The 8335-nt window shown below is 45.4% G+C and overlaps 1 pseudogene across 1 annotated transcript; it reads left to right on the forward strand.

Annotated features, from left to right (window-relative positions):
- Positions 1–1988: 1988 nt before the first annotated feature.
- On the forward strand, positions 1989–6037 carry LOC308171535 (ubiquitin domain-containing protein 1-like; annotated as a pseudogene). Its single transcript has 4 exons — positions 1989–2109; positions 3394–3621; positions 4307–4492; positions 5826–6037. The product of its transcript is annotated as a ubiquitin domain-containing protein 1-like (transcript).
- The last annotated feature ends 2298 nt before the right edge of the window (positions 6038–8335 follow it).

Below are 8335 nucleotides of genomic sequence, written 5' to 3' on the forward strand. Positions count from 1 at the left end.
GTACATGTTTTTGTAGTCCACTAAATCTAGGACTACAATTCCCCAGATATCTAGCCATTAGGTGGCATATTTGACACGTGTGTTGTGTGCTAATAAAGTGATGTTGTTTGAACCTTTTATACTCCTGCATTCACTTGTCACTGCTTTATGTCAATAAGATAAGAGCAACCACAAACAAAATCATATCCATGGAGCAAAACGGTGGGATGGCACAAAAAAACTGAAAAAATACACAGATACATAGCTTTGAGACAGAAATGCTGTTATGTTTTGATATGTTTATTGTGTTTGGGACAAATACAAATCAAATCAAATCCCAAATGTCCAGAAGTGCTAACCTGTTGTCTTCCTTGTTGTGTTATTAGTACCAGATGCTGTCTGCTGGGGAAGTAACCCCTCAGCCCCCCTCAGAACTGAGCCAGAGCTTTGCTTTGGGTCTCGCTTCTCTTGCTCCTCTACCAGCTTCTAGAACAGCCGTGCCTTTTTACCTCCTAAATGACCCCCTCTTTACAATGCTAACCTGCTACTTTCACACAACCACCACTAGTTGGCCGCTTGTAAACTAGCCTGCCTCCTACACAGAAAAACTGCAAAATAGCTTTATACTAGCTTATCCTGATGTGATTTTGAAAATGTAAGGATACTGGGTGGTAGAACGCACATATCTCGGACAAGTCATGAAAGGAGGGTCCTGAAATGTGATCAAAGTGCAAAGATATCACTTTTTTCTTTCCTCACAGGGGTCATGACCCCTCATGGCTGTTCTAGTGTTAATAACCTGAGGAGACTTAGCTTCATCACATCGTGTGTCCTTAGGGGTCAATTCTTGTGAGCCTAGCAACTCACTTGTGTCTTTATTAGTGGTTAATTAGTAGAATTGACATGACAAGACACAGCTGTGTGTCACCCCTCATGGCTGAAACTCACTTGATCCTTATTCTAAGTGTTGCTGAGGACAGTGGTAGTAATCATGTTTATAGCCTTGGAAATATGTTGGTGTACAGTCCATTATGGGTTCCCTAAGCAATCTAGAGGTGGCACTTTTAACTGTTTGGACGCAGGAAAGGACCAAGAATACTTTTTATCACACCCCTCAAGGTTGAAACTCACTTGATTCATGTCCACTTGATTCATATCCACTTGATTCATATCCACTTGATTCATATCCACTTGATTCTTATTCAATTGATTCATATCCACTTGATTCAATCATATCCACTTGATTCATATTGACTTGATTCATATCCACTTGATTCATATTGACTTGATTCATATCCACTTGATTCATATCCACTTGATTCATATTGACTTGATTCATATCTACTTGATTCATATCCACTTGTTTCATATTGACTTGATTCATATCCACTTGATTCATATTGACTTGATTCATATCCACTTGATTCATATTGACCTGATTCATATCCACTTGATTCATATTGACTTGATTCATATTGACTTGATTCATATCCACTTGATTCATATCGACTTGATTCATATTGACTTGATTCATATCCACTTGATTCATATCCACTTGATTCATATTGACTTGATTCATATTGACTTGATTCATATCCACTTGATTCATATTGACTTGATTCTTATCCACTTGATTCATATCCACTTGATTCATATTGACTTGATTCATATCCACTTGATTCATGTGATTTCCGAATAATAAGACGTCCGACAGGGCCGTTTGGAGCAGCGCCACTGGTATCTCCACATTGGTGAAAACGCAGTCTGCCTGTCTGTCTGTCTGTTTCTGCCTGACTGTCTGTCTGTCTGCCTGCCTGTCTGCCTGTCTGTCTGTCTCTCTGTCTGTCTCTCTCTGTCTGTCTCTGTGCATAACGCTTTTTTTTCGGATGACGGATTTAAAAAATATGCATACGAAAAAAACTGCATCAGTGTGCAAAGACATTTAGTTGTGTGTTCTGCTGCTGACCCCCTCCTGTCCTGCGTGTGGCGCTGTAGAGCACCAGGCCCCCATGGACGACCAGGGGTCCCAGGTATCCCAGGCCGTCAGGGAGCAGCTGGCCAGGCTCACCCAGGGATGCCCTCAGTTCTCTGGCTGCGGAGCCACGGTGGCAGCCTTCGTCTCCCAGTCACGTGAGTGGGCGGAGAGGGAGGGGGAGGAGAGGAGAGGGAGGGGGGGGAGAGGGAGAGGGGAGGGGGGGGGGGGGAGAGGAGAGGGAGAGGAGGGGGGGGAAAGAGAGGGGCGAGGGGCTACTGTACTTTCCACGTCACACGCACACCCTGGTAGTAACCCTCCTACACACACACCCTGGTAGTAACCCTCCTACACACACACCCTGGTAGTAACCCTGCTACACACACACCCTGGTAGTAACCCTCCTACACACACACCCTGGTAGTAACCCTGCTACACACACACCCTGGTAGTAACCCTCCTACACACACACCCTGGTAGTAACCCTCCTACACACACACACTGGTAGTAACCCTCCTACACACACCCTGGTAGTAACCCTCCTACACACACACACACCCTAGTAGTAACCCTCCTACACACACACACCCTGGTAGTAACCCTCCTACACACCCTGGTAGTAACCCTGCTACACACACCCTGGTAGTAACCCTCCTACACACACACCCTGGTAGTAACCCTCCTACACACACCCTGGTAGTAACCCTCCTACACACACACCCTGGTAGTAACCCTGATACACACACACCCTGGTAGTAACCCTCCTACACACACACCCTGGTAGTAACCCTCCTACACACACACCCTGGTAGTAGTAACCCTGCTACACACACACCCTGGTAGTAACCCTGCTACACACACCCTGGTAGTAACCCTCCTACACACACACACCCTGGTAGTAACCCTCCTACACACACACCCTGGTAGTAACCCTCCTACACACACCCTGGTAGTAACCCTCCTACACACCCTGGTAGTAACACGCCCCAGGTATGATGATGCTGATCATACTACTGTAGAGAGGCATAAAATATGGCGAGCTCATGTTCTGGTGGACTGTTGATCTCCGGGTTCCCTTTGTGTGTGTGTGTGTGTGTGTGTGTGTGTGTGTGTGTGTGTGTGTGTGTGTGTGTGTTGGTCTCAGTTCTGTGCATGTGTACAGTGCCAATCTGGCAACCTTACTAGTGGAGACTGAACCAGGTTACGCAGAGCTTCAGAATTGGCAGCTACAGTGAATTCTGAAAACATTATTTACCATGAGTGTTACTGCTCTGCTTTTTACTTACTTATATCAGAGCATGATTAGTGGTTGGTCCGGAGGCCTACATGTCTGTAGTTAAATGCATTCCACAGCATTGTAATGCTTTTTAGCTGCACTGGCCTAGACTTCCATCTATGGCCATGCTGCCCTCAACCCTGACTGATGTACCTCTCCTCCTCAGGACGGAATTAACCTTTAAAGAAGGAGCGGCTCAAGTGGAAGAGTGAGTACCCCATGACCGAGGGCCAGCTCTGCAGTAAGAGAGATGAGTTCTGGGACACAGCCCCAGCCTTTGACGGGAGGAAAGAGATATGGGATGCGCTCAGAGCAGCAGCCCTGGCTGTAGAGCGCGACGACCTGGAACTGGCACAGGCTATAGTGGACGGAGCTTGCATTACCCTGCCACATGGTGAGTTAAGACACACACTCACTCATGCACGCAGAACCCTGTCTGTTGCTCTGAGATTACTGTGATGGTTACATAATGCTCACAGGGCAGCGTAACAAGAGTGGATACCTTGATAGACAGGATGGACACACACTTTTTTAGCGTGTGTCTGGGTTGTCAGCACATGTTTACTCCCGATATTAACACTGGCTCAGCCATGAGGTGTCATTTGACCCCTGTGAGTACAAAATAAATTCTACCTTTGCACTCCATCAAATCTCAGGACCCACCTTTCATGATTTTTCCTAGATATGTGCGTTCTACCACCCAGTATCTTTACATTTTCTCCCAGCTGACTGCCTGCTAGACTGAACCATCTACAACCCTTAGCCTGCTAGACTGAACCATCTACAACCCTTAGCCTGCTAGACTGAACCATCTACAACCCTTAGCATTTACCCTTTTGGGGTTTGCTGATCTAAGATTAAGAAAAATATTGATGTCTGCTCTATTTTGTTGTTGTTGTTTGCTTTCTCTTTTTAACCAATGGGGTTAGTGGAGATGCGGTGGTGGTTAGGGAAGGTTCTAGAGGTATGGAGCTTAGTATTAGTGGTTAGGAGTGGAGTTTTTTTCTTTTTTTCGGCTGAGATGGTGACCGAGGGTCTTTGAGTGTCTGATGTTCCTGTTTCTCTCCCCTCCCTTCTAGGTACTCTGACAGAGTGTTACGACGAGCTGGGAAACCGCTACCAGCTCCCCGCCTACACTCTAGCCCCTCCCATCAACATCATCACTGAGCGCACCAACGAGAGCAAAGCCTCTGAACACCCTGAGCAAGAAGCTCCACCCCCTCCTCCCAAACAGGAGTTCCTGCTGCACGTCCGCCTGTCATCAGGTATACTGACGTCGAATACCAAAACTACTCCTAGTCCGTATCCCCTACCCCCCCCAAGCACCTTAGGGCTACATGAGAGAATTGGATATGTATGATCAGTATGGTAATGGTCCCTTGATGGTTCTGCCACATTGTGTACCGTATTTTCCGGACTATAAGTCGCACCCGAGTATAAGTCGCAGCAGGCCAAAAATGGGCCATGAAGAGGAAAAAACCACATATAAGTCGCACTGGACTATAAGTCGCATGGTTCAAGGGAACGGGCTTGGCGGAATCAGCGGGGAAAGAAGACCCTGTTGAGCTTGACTCTAGTCTGGCACTGTGAAGAGACATGAGAGGATTTGTAAGCCCAGGAAGGACATAATTCACGTTGAAACTTCTTCTGAAAGGTTAAGGAATACTTGTATTATCGAGTGTAAAGTCCGCTAGCTAGCGCGGGGCTAACAACATGGCGTCGCGGAGGAAAAATGAAACTTTGAACAGCCTCTAAAAGGTAATAAATGACTTTAATATCGTTTCTAACGTCCATAACATTGTGTATAAGGTCCATAACATCATGTTTAATGTCCACATTGTCGTGTTTAATGTCCACATTGTCGAGTATAATGGCTATTCTATCGCGTATGAAGCGCTACCGGAAGTAGCAAAATGCTACTCGCGGGTACAACATTGCAACGTTAAACAGCCTCTGGAAGGAATAAATGACTTTAATATCGTTTCTAACGTCCATAACATTGTGTATAAGGTCCATAACATCATGTTTAATGTCCACATTGTCGTGTTTAATGTCCACATTGTCGAGTATAATGGCTATTCTATCGCGTATGAAGCGCTACCGGAAGTAGCAAAATGCTACTCGCGGGTACAACATTGCAACGTTAAACAGCCTCTGGAAGGAATAAATGACTTTAATATCGTTTCTAACGTCCATAACATTGTGTATAAGGTCCATAACATCATGTTTAATGTCCACATTGTCGTGTTTAATGTCCACATTGTCAAGTATAATGGCTATTCTATCGTGTATGAGGCGCTAGCGGATTTACTCCTTGGTTCATGTCAGTCAGAGATTACCGTATGTCAGTTCATGTCAGTCAGAGATTATGAATTATTGATATATAAGTCGCACCTGACTATAAGTCGCAGGACCAGCCAAAGTATGAAAAAAACCGCGACTTATAGTCCGGAAAATACGGTATATACCTGTACATTCCTCACATCTACACAAGCACCTAGGAGGTAGGGGCAAGGGGTTGATAAGGGATGAATGATTCTCAGTGCACAATGGTTCAAATGGCAGCAACAAGTTGACTTGACTCTATGTTTTTGACAGGTAAGGACCTACGTCTGACGGCCAGCATGGCAGACTCCATCTCCCACCTGAAGAAACTGTTGCACGGGCAGGAGAACATTGACGTGGGCCACCAGAGGTGGTTCTTCTCTGGAAAACTCCTCACCGACAAGACCCGGCTTCAGGACATCAAGATGCAGAAGGACTTTGTCATCCAAGTCATTGTCAACGAGAACCCACCTGTCATACTCTAACTGAGGAGAGAGGGTGGGAGAGAGGGAGTGAGAGAGGGAGTGAGAGAGGGAGGGAGTGAGAGAGAGTGGGAGAGAGGGTGGGAGAGAGGGAGTGAGATAGGGAGGGAGTGAGTGAGAGAGAGAGGGTGGGTGGGAGAGAGAAAAGAGAAGGTCTTCCATGGTTTTCACACTAAATTGTTAACCTATTTTGTACTGTGGCAGTGCAGATATTTTCACATTGTATTTTCCAGTGAATAACTTCTGAAAACTGGACTGGCCTGATAACATATCTGTGCTGTGTGTACTGGGGTTGGCGAGAGGGTGTGGAAGACCCCTTTGTTGAGAGACAAGGACAGAGGGAGTGGAGAAGAGACACACACACAGATGATAAATGATGATCTGACTGATTCTTTTCTAGAGTGAGGAACTGAATATAAGTTGCCGTTAGGTGACTATCTGTCAATGCCATTTCAATAATTGTACCTCTAAGTTCAAGACACTGGACGGTCTGGACCTATTGTTGCTGAATATTGCTGTGGAAATGTGTGTATATTTTTTGTAATTAGTTCATATATGCTTTTTGTATTGCTCTTCTTTTTGTATTTTTTGGGAGACCCCCCCCCCCCCCCCCTCCATGCATCTTTCTTTCTTTTGAATCTTGAAAAAATAAATGTTTAAAACATAAAGAAATGTACATATCTATTTCAGTGTGTTTGATCATGTAAATATTTGTACATAATATATTTGAGGATATCAAATGTATTTTCATGCGATAATTGTATAGGCTTTGAAAAATATAATTGGACAATCAAGTGATATTCCTGTTAGGTAAAAAGAATACGCTGATATCATTTTCATGTATTTTTATGTCTCAACATGCTGTAGTTTTGTATGCACAATGATGCATATACATGATGAATGTGAATACACATTCTGAATATACTATTATTGTTGTTGTTTTTCCTCATCACTTGTCAGTCAGTTTTCATAAATAAACTTGGGAACATTTCATGAGAAAATAATTTTGAGTTTTTGCAACAGAACTTATGGTAGCTCCATACAAAAATAGACAGTTTACATTTGAGAGCAGGATGGAACATCCTGGCCATTCTTTTAAAGTTGTAGGAAGGCACAAGTTAGGTGAAGGCTACAAAAAGATTTTGAAGGCTTTAGCTATCCCTCTGAGTACCGTTCAGAGCATCATTAAGAAGTGGAAAGCGTATGTTACCACCCACACCTTGCCCAGATCAGGCCTATTATTAGACCTAACCCTAACCCCATGGCCATGACGCGGCCGTTCATGTCAGCCCCGGCCTTGGTGGCCTCCGCCTCAGGGGAGCCCTGGCTGCATCCACCCTCCGTCGCCACCTTTGCACTGGGGATTGTTCCGAAGGCGGAGGACACGTTGCGCAGGGCCTCGTCATCCAAGCTGTCGTCCAGGTTCTTCACATGCAGATCGACACCCTGGTAGAGAGAGACACCCTGTTTAGTGAGATGATTTTTCAACCCCTCAAATACATAGACAATAATTACAAAGTACATCAACTTCTATGTTAGTATTAATAAATTCACAAACCAGCTCAGTCTCGCACTCTCCTCTCTTCTTCTCCTCTCCTCTCTTCTTTTCCTCTCCTCTCTTCTTCTCCTCTCCTCTCTTCTCCTCCTCTCCTCTCCTCTCTTCTCCTCCTCTCCTCTCTTCTTTTCCTCTCCTCTCTTCTCCTCCTCTCCTCTCTTCTCCTCCTCTCCTCTCTTCTTTTCCTCTCCTCTCTTCTCCTCTCCTCTCTTCTTCTCCTCTCCTCTCTTCTCCTCCTCTCCTCGCCTCTCTTCTTTTCCTCTCTTCTCCTCCTCTCCTCTCTTCTTCTCCTCTCCTCTCTTCTTCTCCTCTCCTCTCTTCTTCTCCTCTCCTCTCTTCTTCTTCTCCTCTCCTCTCTTCTTCTCCTCTCCTCTCTTCTTCTCCTCTCCTCTCTTCTCCTCCTCTCCTCTCTTCTTCTCCTCTCCTCTCTTCTTCTTCTCCTCTCCTCTCTTCTCCTCCTCTCCTCTCCTCTCTTCTTTTCCTCTCCTCTCTTCTCCTCCTCTCCTCTTCTTTTCCTCTCCTCTCTTCTTCTCCTCTCCTCTCTTCTTCTCCTCTCCTCTCTTCTCTTCTCCTCTCCTCTCCTCTCTTCTTTTCCTCTCCTCTCTTCTCCTCCTCTCCTCTTCTTCTCCTCTCCTCTCTTCTTCTCCTCTCCTCTCTTCTTCTCCTCCTCTCCTCTCTTCTTCTCCTCCTCTCCTCTCTTCTTCTCCTCTCCTCTCTTCTTTTCCTCTCCTCTCTTCTCCTCCTCT

The sequence above is a fragment of the Nansenia antarctica genome (assembly GCF_963989245.1).
Source record: "Nansenia antarctica genome assembly, chromosome: 1".
Taxonomy (NCBI): domain Eukaryota; kingdom Metazoa; phylum Chordata; class Actinopteri; order Argentiniformes; family Microstomatidae; genus Nansenia; species Nansenia antarctica.